Below are 18,436 nucleotides of genomic sequence, written 5' to 3'. Positions count from 1 at the left end.
ACTATTGATTGTAGGCTATATTCGTATTATCGACAAGGCATAGCGAGAAACAACCATTACTTTTCTAGTGTAGTTGCAAGTCCAAATTTTGGGAAATTGTTGGAGAAATTTGGGGGACCGTTTCGGTCCCCCAAAACACCTTAAAAAAAACACTGTCTACAACTACGGGATTGGAAACTCTATTCAATGCTATACATCAGTACTAGTAGGGTCATCACATACTACAACTTCAGAAATATTAAGAAAATGAAATACTGTTTGTGTCAACTAAAAAATATATAAAACTAGATTTTACAATAGTAATATAAAATATAGGCTACACTCATTAAAACTTAGTTGATGTATGAAAGTAAGTGAATCCCCCAAACACGAATTTTTGGTAAAATAACCCGAAACACGAATTTCAAAATAAACAGGCTAATATTTGTTCAAACTCAAAAACTGAAATGGCACAGGCAAGAAGATTGCTATCCCTATTTCTGCACTAAAAATTAGATCAAAACCGCTTTTCAGATTTCAGCAATCAGCAAATGTTTGACCTAGTCCCAAAATCCTGTCCCTAATAAAATTGAAACTTTCTGACCGTCTGCACTAACTTTGCTGTTAAATCTCTTCTGGTGAACCTAGAATGACCATTGAAACATCAATAAAATTGAAAAAGAATACTCTAGCGCCATGTGGCAAATAAAAGTTCAAAACAGCAACTGCTAGATGGCGATATTAATTATCGCGCATTCGGGAAATTTTACCAATGCGCAAGAGCGGCCATGTTTTTATTATATCCGTTTTGATGTGGTCATGGAAAAGGTAAGAAAGTGTAATGAAGAGTTAGCCTTTGCCTAGGATGCAGATATAATTCAGATATAATTATGCATTAGAGAATGTAGAAACTTATTTAAACATGTTCATTATACAGGCTGGTGTGGGGGTGTTCAGAGCCGGAGACAAATTTACAAATGTCAATCAATCAATGGTTTATTTGTCAATAACAGGAACATAGTACATGTTTGAAATATGCAAAATGTCCCGGATCATTTAAATCCGGACATCTCCATTTTCCCAGCATGTGACGTAATATCTGTTGCATCCATGCTGCCTCTTAACTTTTTCGCAACCACCGAGGTTGAGACGTTTAATCTAAATAACCAGACATTTTTCACAAAAATCTTTTGTATTTACACCGTAATAACATCTCATATGAACAAGGTAGACGCACAATCTTGACATGAAATGAAAGCATACATCTTCAGCTACCCGAAGATGCAACGCTTTGCCGTAAAATTTAAAACATTCAATGTACAATTAGCAACTTTCCAAACGATATTTTTTCTAATTTCTAAAAAGATTTAAAATTGGCAGAAAAGTGTACTGCATTATAATCTTTGCTACCCAAGCATGATGCAATAATATGAAAATATATGTAGGTTAATGCAAAAACTAATCTTACTTCAAAGTTTAATATAATGCGAAAACAATTCTGCACATGAGAAAAATTTTACTTCGTTTCTGCGCGCAATGCTTTAGGAGATACAGCAGAATGAATATGGACAAATTTGGAAAATATTAAGCAAAAAAGTTTACGTAATTTACAGTCTTTATAAGGCATTGTTTTGCCTGAAACACCCTTTACCTTGGACGTATGGATACGACCTTGGTCATCATGGCAAAAATCCCAAGACGAGTATATACGTCCGTGGCCGCGAAAGAGTTAAAGGCAACAAATGGCAATGCACTAACTATGATGCCATAGTACGTCTCGAATAAAGATTCAATCAATCAATTGATGAGTAATGTCATTACTGCTATTGTGTTCTCAAGTGTTTAAAATGTTTGGATTGATATTTTTTCAATAAATAAATAAGAATTAGGAAAATTGCGGATCCGCGGTAATTTATACATATTTTCCTACAGACCAACATCGTTTTCGGGATCCATTACGCCAAGGTTTGTTTTTTTTTTCGGATGAAACTATGTGAAAATAATCAGTAGGTATGCAGGAGCTAACCATGTCAAATGGAAGCAAATTTATTCCAAAATAAACGTGCAATTGAAAGATTAGTTGTATCCACGAATTTCTCCAATTGCGCATTTACGCATTAGGGATTTTTCCCTTTCCACGAAAATCATGCTCCCAATTCACGATCTTCTTCCGTATTTCCGAAGTTGATGGAATTTTCGCCTGAAATAAATTGTTTTGTAAGGTAGACGCAAGTAGCTAGAAGTGGATTACCACCAAAAAAATATATCTTCAGAATTAAAGAGTGGGTGATGAAAAACATTTCGTGCTTCAAAAAAAAAAATCGTGGTTAGGGGATTCACCATATTTAATTTGCTAGAAAAAAACCCGATAAATTGAAGAATAAATGAATGCAACGAATCGAAATATTGCCTACTGTTGTTCTTTAGCACTGTGCGTAGTGCAAACGGATCAAAAGTGAATGAAAAGTGTTCAGCAATCAGTGAAATGTGATGTATCATGATCAATTGATCATCTTGTTTACAAACCAACCCATCAAGAAATCAATCACAAGAACTAAAGCCAATAGGCCTAGTCATTGTGGAGTTTTTTTTAAGCAGAAAACAAAATACAACACGACTGCACCAATGGAATACAAACAAATAAACAAAACAGGCAAGGCTACATTTTATGGCAGGTACATTGATTATTACACTTTTCCTTGTTTGTTTACTACTTGCTGCCCTTTGAGTTCAATTTATGTAAAGTAAACCTTTATAACAGCGGCATATAAAGAATAGTGACCCTACTGGTGTATAAAAGTGGCTTCAGTTCTGCAGAGTTTCCAATCCCGTAGTTATAGATATCCCTGGTTCTATATTCATAACTTCTAACGAAGGAAGTAACCAAAGGAATTCCAGGTCATGTGACGCCGAAACCCAGGTTTATTCTAAACTGCCACTTATTTTTTAACTTCATCCTTTATGTTTCTCGACAGTCGAGTGTAGCAAAAATGACGGATTTTGCCGTCTGGCAAGGCACTCAAAGGTAAACGCTGGATAAAATGCAAGAATGCAAAGGAAACGATATTGTGGAATAAATTTCAACATTCTTTAAATAAACAGAAGGCGTAGTTGGATTTGGAATTTTGAAATAGTTGAGGATTCTAATATATTCTAAGTTTGCATACAGACAGTGACATAGGATACATGTCGATTTTATGTGAGCAAACATTTCAATTTAATAGTTCAAACATTTTGTGCTAAATTTCATTTCAATTTATTTTTCTTTGTTGGAATGCAAAAGAAACGATATTGTGGAATAAAATACAAAATACAATTCAAAACTGTAGCCGAATAGGAAACTAGCCGAATCGGACTAGCCGGATCTTGTTTTTTTTTTTGCTGAGACTTTTCGGTCGTTTGTCCGAAATGACTTGAAACAAATTTGGTCATTTTTTACTTATTTCGGTCATGTTTTCTAATGCAAATATTTCCTTTCAAGTAGCTGATACAAACCAACATTTGCACTTCCTGACTAGCTACAACATTATTTTTTTCGAACATTTTGACCGAGTTGACTATATATTTTTTCGCACATTTTGACCGAATTGACTATATTCTTTTCGGACATTTTTTCGGCGCGTATGTCATGTCAAAGAAATTTGTTCAGTTGTACAGGTAGTCCAGTCGTTGAAGCGAAAAAAAGGGCCGAACCTTGACTTAATTGGTGTAAAGCTGAAATTTTGCACATTGTTTCTGTTGATTATGTACATTGACCAAAAAAAAATCCCCGTGAAAATCTTTTGATGAAAAAAAGTTATTCGCCATTTTTGAAAATCTGCCATTTTGTTTTTTGTTAAATTGGCGGAAAAACAAAATTTGAGTATTTTTTAGAAGGATCGTCATACTACGGCTTCTTTAAAATATGATATTATTTTTGTCACAATTAATAAGCCGGTAGGTACTCAATAACAACTATATAATATTTGACTTTAAACAAAGTGACATTAACACTTTGACTGCCGGCGTTTTGAGCTTTTTTTTGGAAATCCCCTTTTGCATTTGTTCCCATGGTAACGAAAAAATGTGTTGCCAAAACACAGAAATACACTTTGGAGTTTCGGTGCAAATCAATGTTGCGGACAATCAGCAAAAATATTATTGCAGTTTCAATCGCGCCGCGCCAGTCAGCAAATCACTTTATTTTTCATTGAATCAATGTATTCAGACGTGAAATCAATGTAAAGAACCGATAGGCTAATTCAACGTATTCATAATGTTGAATCAATGTAAAAATGAACTGTTAGGCTAACTGGGTGCTTGAAATATATCAAAGCGCTCATCTCAAGGTTTCTTAGTTTCAACTTCCCAGTCAGCAAAAGTTTCTTTTTCTACATGGTTCCGACGTTGAAGCAATGTAGAACCGACAATTTATGCTGGCTGATTAGGCCTACTAGGGTAGGGTACTGAAATTGAACTCGGTCTGTTAGGCTGTGCAAAACAATACATACTTATTTTCAAACAAACTTCTAACCAGAACTTTGGAAAATAGTTTGTTGATCTGAAACATCCTTGGAATGTTTTGTGTTACAGCATCTGAATGTGAAGAATTTTGTTTTGATGTAACAACTTTTATATTGAATAGCCTAGGCTAACTATTCAAAACTAAAAAGCACCCAAAGTTAAACATTGGATAAAATTTATTTGACACATCAAATAAAATCAACTAGTAGTTGACAAACGTCCACATTAGTAAAATAAGACATAAATTTTTAGCCTAAGCTAAAATACTTTGGTTTTTAGCCTAAGCTAAAATGCTTTGGTTTTTAGCTTAGGCTAAAAATAAACCCTAACCAAACTGAAATTAAGTAAGTATCAAGTGAAACAAGAGATTTTCTTCTGGTTGCAGTAAGCAACTGGTAACTGCACATGAATCATTGGACATGTTTCAATTGACAAATTGAAATGAGATCCTATGCAAACTGACTTCATAGATACTGCATGAAAAAGTAAAGTTTAGGAGCAAAATGGTTGGAACGCCTGGTGAATGTAATAAAAAAATAAAGAGACCAAAATGAAGGTACTAAACTCATGTCAAGCAAATGTCTTGAAAACTATACTGTTTTCACCTTCACAGATAATGAATGAAAGCATTCCCTGTTGTCCTCAGTTTTAAATTAAATTGCAACTGACAAAACAAGAGGTAATCAGCAAGCTTACTATGAACATAAATTACCTAGTACAGTACAATAACAAATTACGTAATGTATAGTTTATTTTGAAACAATGCTTTTTATCCTAAATAGGCAAGACTGAAAAGCAATGTCATTCTTTACAAAATGCAATAGGACATGAAACATAAAATATGAATCAAGTCATAGCCTACAAGCAAGTTGATTCACTGCCTACAAAAAATGCAATTGAATACAGTGGCGAAAAATAACCAAGCTGGTGATTGGGGTTGATGCATTGAAGGTCGAGTTTGGTATGCTGGTTGTTAAATTTGTTGGTGTGTCTTCCTCATCATCAATCTCCATTGCATGCAATACCTCGATTTCCTGCTCCGCTCTTTCTTCTCTTATGACCCCATCTATTGATGTTAAAAATTTGTGTTAATCATGGAGTTTCAAATAATTTTGGCATTTTATTTGTTGTTTGCATTGATTTCGGACTATTTTTATACATTTTTCAACCAACAACAGCAGAATCAGAACTTAGACTAAAAACCTAACTTTAAAAAAAAATAAGTGCTTCAGTTTTTTTTAACTTACCTGGTATATAGGATGATTTGTCCCCACTTTCATACTCCATGTCACTTTCTTCATTCAGTAGCAACTCCAAGGCATTTGATATACCCATATTGTCAGTTTGTTCAATCAACCAATGGTGTATTTTATTGAAAAATTATTTAAAAATTTGATTGAAAAATGGTTTAATTGAAAGTTTCAAAGTGACTTAGTAAAAACCTGTTTCAATAGAAAACAAACAATGTCATCATACCTATCTTCATAAAAAAAAATACTTTCTTGCTGGCAGCTAGATAGGGTACAGGTAGATTGTACAGTACAGTAGTAGTCTACTGACCCTAAATAATTAAATTAACCTAAACCTTAGCAAAATAATATAATTATTCAATAACCTTGCTACATCATAACCTACCTGCATTGATCTATGCACTTCATTTGACTAAACATACTGGGTAGCCTATAGTCCAGGAATGTCTCAGTCTAACATACAGATTACTGACTTACTGAGTTGGACTTGGACCTCGAAATCGAAAATCGACTGCTGGATTTGATGTATTTCACACTTGATTGGCTTTTTTATTTATATTTGATTTCAAGAATTTGAAGGGGATCAAATCGAGATCTGGGGTAAAAATATTTTTTTTGGGGTTTAAAATTAAAGCAACTCACCAGAGACCTAGATTGGCAACACATCAAGCCCTTTTGGGGCATTATGACGTCATGTGCCGTCAAATTGCCTCATAATGTCACTAGATATCTAGTTGTCGGCAGTGAACGTGTTAACAAAATATTACATGATAAGCTAACGTATAATAGTACCAAAAGCGATAATTTTATTCACTTAAGGATTTTTTTTCGAATGGACTTAAAACGAAAAAACTTGAACGTTAAAACAAATATTGAACGAGGTTAGAAATGTAGAGTTTCAAACACGTTGTCATCCTCTTCACTTAGGTCGTCCATATCGTCACATATCGTTTCCTGAAAAGAAGCGATTAAATAAATCAGGTTAAGTCTCGACGATTATATAGTATGCCGATTGCAACCTTTAATAGTAATATAAACGTTGGATGCGAATGAATCATCACAATTCAGGCATCCAAATTTTCTACTAGTCAAAACAGTGGTTTGAATAGTGGCATATTGTTTGAATAGCAGTTACCAGTTTACCCATTCAACTCCTATAAAAATGTCGTACCTTTTTGTTTTCACATAATTCGCCATGGCAATCTCCACATGATTGAAGGCAATTGAGCCCATGCTTTTTGCAGGAACACAGATTTGAAGAACATGGTGCTTTTGAGGTTACCTTGCATTTACATCTAATAATCTTTAGGAGGGTTTGGGGAGCTATTTCCTTATCGGTCTTTACCGGCATCATAGTGGAATTCTTATATTTCCAGCCCCAATTCTTTGGATCTAATCGTAACACCTGAATAAGGACAAGTTAGGGTAATAAAATCAGTCAATTTGTGAGCAATTCATAATAAAAATGGAAACGCTATAACAGCACTGACTGTAGTCAATGAAACCATAACCTACCTCGTCATCTTCTAACATCTTCCAAGAAAATATCTGCAAGTGGACGCGTAAGCCATGTAGAAATGCAGATCGTTCTGTCGGTGGCATCTTTTCTGGTTCAACTTTGCCTTTGCAACACATTTCAAGATACTTCCGATACCTTAAAGAGGAATCGTAAAACAAATCATTTCATTTATAACACAACTAATTATTTACATTATATCATTTAGAAACAGTTTCCATAACATCTATCTACGTTATGGTTGGTAACTGCTTTTGAAATATTACAAGAAGCCTGCATGCAGACTCTCACCTGAGTTTGCATAAACTTTCTTTATCTTTTCCACCATACATTATTTGAAATGCTTTGATAGCCATCTCACCAACTTCCTTTTGTTCTGCCCAAACGTTACTCATTGTATCGGAAATTAACTGCAGCATCTCATTCTTCGCGATCAACGCCAGGAGATTGTTTTTCCCTTTACCGAATGATGCTGATGTTGTGTCGCAACCGGAGAAAGCGTGAACAAAAAGGATATGTTCCCTTATGGAATCCCATTGGTGACACACTGAACAGTGAGATTCCAGCCTCTGTCAACTTTTTCTTGAAAGAAAATTACATCGCCATGGTGTTCTCGCCAATGGTAGAGAAGCATCATTGCAACATCAGTGTCATCAGCAACTGTTACAACAGCTTTTGCGGTCGATTCAGCTTGCTGTAATGTTTTTGACACGATAGTTGTGTCAGCATCTCCTTTACAAATCTTCACAGTTTGTCCATCTGCTTCAAGCTGCAGTCCAAGAAATTTGATGAAATGTACTTTATTTTCTACATTTGTAAGAAATCTATCTTGCGGAAAGGGTACTTTGTTGCATCCGAATACATCAACTGTTGGACACTGTTTTCCACCACCAGTTCTGCGTATATGTTCATTAGATTTCGTGCTTGGTCCATCATACCCATCAAAGACGATAATGCAAGAATTGTAATGTTGTCGAACGTAATTGACATAGTGTCGAGACAATTCCTCAAATGTAGCATTTTTTATCCACCGCACTCTATGCAATAGTGCACCACCATCAACAATGAACAGAGAATCACTTGGCAGCCGATCCCTTCCTATAGATACATCATCCTTCATTAACGCCTTACGTAATGAAGGCTTATCTGCTTTTCTCATCAAGCCTTGTTTGAACAGTGACATTGGCTCTTGCGTAAGTTCAAATGCAAAAAACTCCTCGATCTGTTCTTTTTCTCTTTTTGCCACTGCTACCAACCTGGTAAATAGCATAGTAGGGTTTATTACAACATGTAAATCTTTGCGTAACTTGTCGTTGCTCTGCAAGGCAATAATGGGCTGTATTTGGTCTTTACGCTTTATCTTGCATTCCAGTATCGGGACATCATTAAGTTTTTCTTGAATCATTTGCCCAATCTCTTCTGCTCTGTCGCAGTTTACATCATCATCATCAGCAGAAACCAAACCAAGAGAAAGGGAGTGCAGATTTTTGTCTTCATACAAAAATGGAATCCTTTGTTGCAGCCATTCCAGAAAGATATCGCAATCTGTGTAATCCCTGGAACGTTTAGCCATGCCCATTTCGACATGTTGTTTACTCGATTTAACTGTTAGACCAAGGACGTCAGTCATTGCTTGATGAACCTGAGCACTTTGACTCATACTAAGAACCCAGAGATGTCGTACTTCCTCACTCATTCCTCTACCTCGCGTAAGCTCGCCACAGCTTTTGATAGATCTCATCAGCGTTTGTTCAATTATAAGATCAGACCATAATCCTGCCCAATAACGCTCTGACCTGCGAACTGCATGAAAACCTTTTTGGAACATTTCATGCAACCAAGGATGTGTTTCTGGTAGCGCCATCATTTGTTGTAGATACAGCCGGGAACTCTTGGCGTAGTTTATGTGGCCTGTAGCTGCAAACAAATTCAGCATTTCTTTGGTAGCTTCTAAATGAAGTGACCAGTTCGACATACGCTCTGCAATAATGTATCTCTTTATTGTGGCGATGTACCTCAGGTACAATATCCATAATTTTGCTGTTCGAGACTTTGCTAACATCGCTTCCATTTTATCATTTAACATCTTACACAATGCTGCAATTTCACCAGAGTCGAGTTTTTCTTGAATTCCATCAGCGTCATTACAGTCTGACATGACCTACATTGAAACCAACAAACTCATTTCAGTAAAGTAGGCTTTAATAAACTTAAAACGTGAATATCCTGCAATTGAAAACTAGCTTTAAAGAATGTTAACAGAAAGTATTAAATGACAAACTAAAACAAGACTCTACTTAAACTGTCGATTGCACTGCTACACTGTTAACTGAAAACTAGAGAATGAACCAACACGAAAGACACCAAGAGAAGCCAAGTCAGGCAATCGACAAACCCACACTGCGCTGTCGGCAAGAGAGATGTGGTGCGTGACGACACGCGCTACACCACATTCTCCCCCGCCAAATGAATTTCGAAAAGGACCAGACAAGATGTTGACTCAGAAGCCATATCTTTCTGGTGACTTTCGAATTCTAGTAGAACGTCTCAAGATAGGTGTACTGTTGTCGGTAAACCCTTCATTAGTTGATGTGATCGGGTTTGTAATATCACAAGTAGGCCTACTGCCTTCGCGAACGTCAGTAGTTAAATTCGAAGGAGCGTCTGTTGACGGCGTGTTATAATCGTTTGTTAGTATGTTATGGATTTCAGGTTCTTCCGGCACATTTAAGGTAAGATCCGTCGTTGTAGAAAGGCGTTCTTCTGCATCAACCTCAGTTTGAGGAGAGGGTGTCAAATCCGAGGTCGAAACAGTCGCCTCTCTTCCACTTTGATATCGTACACGAGCATAAGTAGGATTCGCACTGAGTAATATTACTGGATCACAGACAGGTTCACCTTTATTACGCACAAAGCGTCGCAATAAAACTGTTTTACCGGAGTCCAAAAGCCACGAAGGCATTGCCATGCCATACATGGCTCGTCGTGCAAATGAGAATAACCTCTCGTTTGATTAGTCGCGACACATAGCAATGACCTAATAGAAGGCAAAGCCTGTGGAAGGACTTTCTCCCAATCGTCCTCCAGAACATGGTGCGTTCTCAAAAGAAGTTTTATTGTTTCCCATACCGTTTGGTTTGTCCTTTCGCACTGTCCATTTCCTTGAGGATGGTAAGGTGATGAGCAACTAGTAGCTATTCCACGCGTAGAAAGAAAATCTTTGATCTCTCGGCTAGTGAAAGCAGTTCCTCGATCGCTGTGGATGTAAGCAGGGAAACCAAACAGGCAAAATAAGTTAGTTAAACAATCAATGACGGACTCGGAAGACATTCTTTTGCATGGAAACACAAATGGGTAGCGACTATATTCATCTACAATCACTAACAGATAGGGCTTCAAACCTTTAACAGGACCCTTGAAATCAACAGATAGTCGCTCCCATGGGTGCGTAGCTTTGATAAGAGTTCCTCTTGGTGGTTTGTAAAAACGTGGTTTGAGTTCAGCACAAGTTTGGCATTGGTTGCAGATTGCTTTAGTCTCTTCGCTGGTGTACGGCAAGTTGCGGGATCGAATAAAGTGATACAATCTAACATATCCTGGATGTCTAAGTGATTCATGTAAAGAAAGCAAGTCTTTTCCAGGGCTCAGAGTTGCAGACACTCTTGATAGTGCATCAGGGGCTATGTTTTCTTTTCCGGGCTTGTGACGGATTTCGTAATGAAACTGGCTTAGCTCTAGACGCCACAACAAAATTTTGTTATTTTTGATCTTCCCACGGTTGCGTCTATCAAACATATACGAGATTGATTGCTGATCGGTGACAAGTGAAAAGGTGCGACCCTTTAAAAAATGGGCCCATTTTCGAACGGCTTCAATGATTGCTGTAGCTTCTTTTTCGATAGCCGGAAAGGGTGCGGCTGGTGCCCCTTACATGGATGTTTCACCCTTACTTTTTTTTGGTGAGGAGGTTAGGGGTATAAAACAATCTGTTAAAATTTTAGGAAAAATAAACAATGTTTAGGGGTAGCAGGTCACCCCCAAAGTTTTGAACCCCCTCGCTCGCCCCGATAATCACGATTTTACAGTATCTACAGTTATAATTGGGCAAGAGAGTTGATTTATAGCTCAAAATGACTAGAAACCTCATATTTATATTAGTCTTTCTAACATTGTATAGGTCTATTTCCGTTAGAAAAAGAGATATTGCCAAAAATGGTGTTTTACGGTTTTTATATTAATGTACATGCGACATCATAATAATTATACCCACAGATTAATCCAACCGTAACATCGAATGGTTAGCCAAGAGATAATAGAACATCTTTGTAAAAATTTACATCTTTGTAGTCATTACTCGATTGTTATTGTATTATATATACTGTATTTTGTCAGATTTATTGCTTTAGTTTAGGCCAATATTATGTTTAAAGTGACTAGCACTAGACAAACTGCAGACCGACGCTTCTTCATTCTGGAGACAATCCCATGTGCTGATGATAAACAAATAAAAGGTAGTCGTCTACCTGTCTACCTACCGCAAAGCAGGTCCTGCTCTGCTTTTTAGGTAATCACAATGAATCAGGGACAAATGCAAGAGATGCAGCAAATTTAACAGTTCAAGAGGTTCTTCCATTCTATGCAAGAGCACGCACACCAAATTTATCTCCAAATAAGATGTCAGATGAGGTATTAAAACTATTTTCAGGCATGAAAAACATACTCAAGATTGAAGTATAGATGGTATGGACATGTGATAAGAAGGGAGGAAGGAAGTTTTCTTAGAAAGGCACTAGATCTAAAGGTGGATGGGAAGAGGAAACGCGGTCGTCCAAGAAGAACGTGGAAACAACAAGTGAAGGATGAATTTAAAAAAGTCGGACTGAAGGAGGAAGATGCAAGAGACAGGGTGAAATGGAGAAAAGGGATTAAAACAATTGCTGCGCGGAAACAATCGGCCACCCCCACTAGTGGGGAACAAACCGACAACGAATTATGATGGTGATGGAGTAAAAGATAGATTAAAACGAAAACCAAAGACAAGAAGTAAAAATTACAAAGATCAGCTTGAACAAACCATGAAATTTTGGCCGAGAAATGTGATGGAAATGATTGTAAATGTGATGGAAATGATTGTAAATGATGACAAAAAATTCTTCCAGTCGATGCTGAGTGATCAAATAGCTTTAGTCAATGAGAGGACCTGACAAAGTTTTAGCCAAAACAGAAAGCAAAGCAAGGAAGAGAAAAGCCGAAGAGACAACAAGAATTCAACAAGAACGAGAAAGAAAGGAAATTAAGTCAACCGTCACCACTGAGAACAGTGACGAAGAACACGATCATCAGTTGGTAACAGAAGTTCCAAGTGATAACATTTTTAAAGAACCAGAAAAGCAACGTTCTCATAAAAGAACAATGAAGTCAGGAACATCAATATTTTTGCCGTATAACATTTTGAAGTCACCATCTATAGTTTCGACGGGTCTGCTACTATTCGGCGAGTCCGATTCGGCGAGTCCGATTCGACTAGTCCGATTCGGCGAGTTCCCTATTCGGCGAGAGCCTTTTTCGGCGAGTGCCCTATTCGGCGAGTTTTTGAAATTTTTAAAAGGAAATTATCGGGTACCGTAGCCTAATTATAATTGCCGTTTTTACATAGTTTTAACGTCGCTAAACGTTGAAATTGTGCAGAAAGGAATAAAAATAAAATGTTTGAACTATTAAATTAAAATTCGTCATGTCAGTTCAGTTGTTTTTATTTCTGACCATCATATGAAAAACAATACACGTCAACATAGCAAAGGTGTAAAAAAGGTAGAAGCGACAAAACGCGAACGTTAAAACGTGCTTGTGACCGAAGTAAGTTATTAAGTTGAAAGAAACATACGCGCCGACTTCAGGGGGGGCCGGCGCCCCCCGTAAATTTATGGTTGAGGGGCAACAAAAATGGTGATGACAAGTGGTGTTTCAAATATAAAACACTTCGCGAAGGAGATTTAGATAATTTAAACGGACTTAAAGAATGCCGAAAGCAAGAAAAGCCTACGTTGCTCTTGGCCGCAAAACAGCAGCTGATCGCATGGCTATCTCATACGGTATGGAAATTTCAAAGTAGATGGTAGAGTACTGCTGGAATAGTCACGTAACTATTCACTGCAATATTAAGTAAACCAGCTAAATTAGACGCGCTATTTTCAACGAGGTCTTCCCGCTGTGACATCAATTGTGATTCAACAGAACGCATTGTTTTTGCAATGTGTGAGAATTAAATTGAAAACCGAAAAAAGAAAAGGTGTTTAATGGTCTTGGTCGCAGATATTGCCTGCATTAACGACGTCTCTTACCGCTATTATCACCTAGCTAACCTGACATCATTGTTTTATGCGACCGCTAAGGTTTGACATCGACTTTAACGATCATGGAATGTTACGTAATAATAAGAACGATTATATCCTACACGCAAAAATAAAAAAATGATCTCCTCTTTCTGTTTTGTCTCGTGAGCTTTGCATATTGCTCAACAAGTGCATAAAGTTTAGAATTGACAAGAAATCATTGAATTTGAAAATTAAGTTTGAATCACTGCAAATAAACGTATTCAAAACTTTCACTTAAGCCGACGCGATTTCACAATCCGTAATCTACGTCGACAATGATTTTTAGTGCGTTCATTTTGAAAATTGCTGAGCTGGAGACAACAGCTTGTCCCATGTTAGTTGAACTTGTCTTTTTGAGGTGAAAATCACTTGCGAACATCTCGACCTTTACTCGAGTATAGCCTACTGTATTCAATAAAAGACTATAAAGACTTTCGATAAAAAACAGAAGAGAAAACACTTCGCCGTTGTCAACGCTTTGAAAGTAAGTAATTAGCGAAACGAGGTTAATAAAACTGATACCGGGTTTTCACTCTGCTTGAGATCATGATTTTTTGCGTTTTATTTCGATAACTTCACTGTCTTGATCGTTGTTGTTCACTCGCACGAAAAGGAAATGAATCGGCTTGTTTTCCAACAGTTCCAATTATGAGCTAACAATATCAAAATTTTTACGACTAGGTGTACTGCGTGCGTAAAGCTAATCCTTTCAAGCAGCGCTTCTAATAAATTCGGTTTGCGACCTATTTGTTAATATAAACACGACACTAAGCTTAATCAAAGACTATTTTAATTGAGTAAATAGCGCTATGGTTATGACGTTATCACCTTTCTCGCCCCCCAAGGTTTTTTGAAAAGTCGGCGCCTATGGAAAGAAATTTGGCACGGTCGCAACACCTTCAGAAAAATTTAAGATATGAAGGGAAAATAAAACAAAGAAAATGTTACAAAAAAAAATAAAATAAATCATGTTTATGTCTGTAAGTTAGCACTTTTGAATAGTTAAAATGATTAGTTTGGATCAACAAATGTGTGGCCTACAGCTTGGATTTAAAAGAAATTATCGGGTACCATAGCCCAGTTATCCCAACCAGCAAAAATTTCCGTTTTTACATCGTTTTAACGTCGCTAAATGTTGAAATCGTGTAGAAAAGAGAACTTTGCTGACTAGGATACGTTGAAGCTAAGAAACATTCACAGAAGCCCTTCGAATTGTTCCAAGAACCCATTTAGCATAACATTTCATTTGTACATTGATTCAACGTCTGAATACATTATCTTAAAAATGCAACGTATCGTAGGGCTTCTGTGAATGTTTTTCAGTTTCAACGTATCCTAGTCAGCAAAGTTCTCTTTTCTACAGGATTTCAACGTTTAGCGACGTTAAAACGATAGGCCACACATTTGGTTAGCCTTTTCATTCTGTTACTACAATGGGTTCTCATTTGTTGATCCAAACTAATCATTTTAACTATTCAAAAGTACTAACTTATACACATAAGCATGATTTTTTTGTAACATTTTCTTTGTTTTATTTTCCCTTCATATCTTAAATTTTTCTGAAGGTGTTGCGACCGTGCCAAATTTCTTTCAACTCAATAACTTACTTCGGTCACAAGCACGTTTTAACGTTCGCGTTTTGTCGCTTCTACCTTTTTCTACACCTTTGCTATGTCGACGTGTATTGTTTTTGATATGATGGTCAAAAATAAAAACAACTGAACTGACATGACGAATTTTAATTTAATAGTTCAAACATTTTATTTTTATTCCTTTCTGCACGATTTCAACGTTTAGCGATGTTAAAACTATGTAAAAACGGCAATTGTAATTAGGCTACGGTACCCGATAATTTCCTTTTAAAAATTTCAAAAACTCGCCGAATAGGGCACTCGCCGAAAAAGGTTCTCGCCGAATAGGGAACTCGCCGAATCGGACTAGTCGAATCGGACTCGCCGAAACGGGCCATTCCGAGTTTCGACAGCAGTGCGTAACAATATACGTCCAACTGCACTGTCTGGACTTATTCACACAATTGTGACAGAAGCGTCTGGCGATCTTTCTAACCAAACTTTACCAATTTGTCCAGTTTGTAGTTTATTGTTACATTCCATGGTGGTTGACAACCACTGATCCTGCCACTGCACCTAAGAATGATCTTGGTTTAATTAACTCGTTATTGCGTTACGTTCGCATTGACCAAACGCTTGCTACTTCTGCCCTCAGAGGCTTTGCAAACCACCTTTGGTATCTCACAGAAGAACTGGTGCCATTGGCTCTTTTCAGTCAATATGTCCTTCCCGAAGAGAAGCTGAAAATGGCTGATTGTTTGCTCTCGGTAAGATCCACAACTGCTTCCAACCGATATGGAACAGGTTTTGGCAAACCATGTTTTCCCAGAATGCCTACTGAAGAATCCATGGATTTGATACAATTTTTTGGAAGTGGTTTGTGGATGTTTTTCGAGGCATTAAAGATTGGGCATACCTTCCTCTCACGACCAATTAAAGAATGGTCAGAAGATGAGCAGTACAAAAAAGCTAATACTATTGTACAAAGTTTTCATGTGATCAACGATGCCGCCGAGAGAGGGGTAAAGCTATGCCATGATTTTTTGGGGGCAGCAGAGAGAGAAGATCGTCATCAAGATATCCTGCAAGTGGTTGAGAATGCTAGACATCAGCTACCAAATCAAAGAAAGAAAAATCTGAAATCAGCATCGTGGTTTCTAGCATTATAAATTAATGCAATACCGGTACTACTTTACTGCTTTACCTTGCAATGTGTTGACTGTTTGTTTCTGTTGAAATTAAATATGCAAATTACAATAGTTAGCAATTATTTTAAAAGTAGGTATTAGTTACACACTTACACGGTTATAGAACAAGTTTTTTAAATAAATTTTATGTATATAAATTATATACCATTAATGCCAAATAATTCTTGTCGTACAAGAGAAAAATAGTTTTTTCTCATTATCTTTATTTCTCAAGGATATAGACCTATATAATGTTAGAAAGACTAATATAAATATGAGGTTTCTGGTCATTTTGAGCTATAAATCAACTCTCTAGCCCAAGTATAACTGTAGATACTGTAAAATCGTGATTATCGGGGCGAGCGAGGGGGTTCAAAAGTTTGGGGGTGACCTGCTACCCCCAAACATTGTTTATTTTTCCTGAAATTTTAACAGATTGTTTTATACCCCTAACCTCCCCACCAAAAAAAAGTAAGGGTCAATCGATTCCAGTTTTGAAAATCACGGGGCACCAGCCGCACCCTACCGGATACTTCTGTTTGCAGTTACTGAGGGTGCGGGACATAAAAGCGACAGGGCGACCGCCTTGGGAGAGGATTGCGGCTATAGCGTAGTCAGAAGCGTCACTTTCGATGTCGAAACTTAGGTCATCACGAATAGTTCCCAGACTAGCAGCCGCCACTTCTTCCTTTTGTGTTTTAAATGAATTCAAAGCATTTTCGTCCAAAGGTATAACAGCCTTTAAGAGTGGACCAGCCTTCAATGAAAATCTTTCAATCCATTTGGCATAGTATGCAAACATACCACAAATTCTTTTCAATTCTTTCAGAGTTTTTGGTGGGGGCATTTCCAACAGTGGTCGAAGTCATTCAGCGTCTGGTTTCTTTTGGTTGTGCGAGATTTGGTAGCCAAGTAAATTGATTGTAGATTGTCTAATGTTCGATTTGTCTTTTTTAAAAGTAAATCCACTCTTCTCTGCAGCATCAAGCAAGGCATTCAAGTTTTCATCATGTTCTTGTACAGTTTCCCCTGTAACGGTCAGATCATCTACTGTAAATAGGCGTAAACTTTCTTCAGATTGTATCTTTTGATGAAGTCATCCATAACTCTCTGAAAGGCAGCAACTCCATTTGTTACACCAAAAGGCAGTCTTTTGTATTGATACAAATGGCCGAGAGCTTCGAATGCTGTAAATGGTCTTCTTGCAAGGGGGAAACTTGGTGGTAAGCGGACCGCAGATCAAGAGAGCTGTAGATTTTATCTTTTGCAACCTTGTTGACAATGTCTTCAATTTGCGGAAGGGGATACGCATTAGGGTGCGGCTGATGCCCCGTAAAATTTAAAACTTGATTGTAGCAACCCTAACTTTTATTTGGAAGTGAGGCTTGGTCTACAAAGCTTAAATATGAAGTTTCAGCAAAATTGAATAAGGTCTAGGGGGTCCAGATTGCAATCAAACTTTTATAGGATTATCGATTTTCCCAAATTTCAATTTTGACATTAAATTGAGTGATTTATGTTTAAAAAAAAATTTCAGTGATTTTTGTATGTTCATTGCTCATGTGATACCAGCTAATTTTTTGTAAATTATTGCAAATTATAGTTTTTATGCTGTGAACAGAAGCTTAGGTTTCACTTAGAACAAGTGTGTCAATTTAGGGGTAATTTTGCATACTTCGTACAATGGAATTTCTGAAATTTTTGCAGAATTATGGCAAACGTTCTAAGTTTAGGCAAAATCTGTGAAGCATACTTTGCAAAAAGTTTCAAAAATGGTGTCTTTGGATTGCAAATTCTTTGAATGAATACCCTGTTCAGAACATACCATAACTGACACTAGAAAATCAGTGTTTTATACTTTTAATGCCGTTTACCACAGCGCTGTGTAGGCTTTAATCATAATAAATTTAATATAAACACTCCTTTATTGCTTTTGAGTTAAACTTTAGATATTACAAAGTGACATTCTAACATTTGTGTTTCAGTACTCTATGATACATAATTGCATATCATTTCACCACAGGTTTTCACCTTAAAAAGAATTACTTCACCCACA

The 18,436-nt window shown here is 36.9% G+C and overlaps 1 protein-coding gene and 1 pseudogene across 1 annotated transcript in view; one reads left to right on the top strand and one right to left on the bottom strand.

The window, feature by feature from the left end:
• The window catches only part of LOC145770349 (protein PAT1 homolog 1-like), a 188,751-nt gene that overhangs the window by 17,874 nt on the left and 152,441 nt on the right, over window positions 1-18,436 (top strand). The window lies entirely within an intron of this gene.
• On the bottom strand, window positions 9,749-10,578 carry LOC145775498 (uncharacterized; annotated as a pseudogene).

Source organism: Aplidium turbinatum, chromosome 1 (assembly GCF_918807975.1).
Source record: "Aplidium turbinatum chromosome 1, kaAplTurb1.1, whole genome shotgun sequence".
NCBI lineage: Eukaryota > Metazoa > Chordata > Ascidiacea > Aplousobranchia > Polyclinidae > Aplidium > Aplidium turbinatum.
Note: the sequence above shows the minus strand (reverse complement) of the source record. Positions and strands in the feature narration are given on the sequence as shown.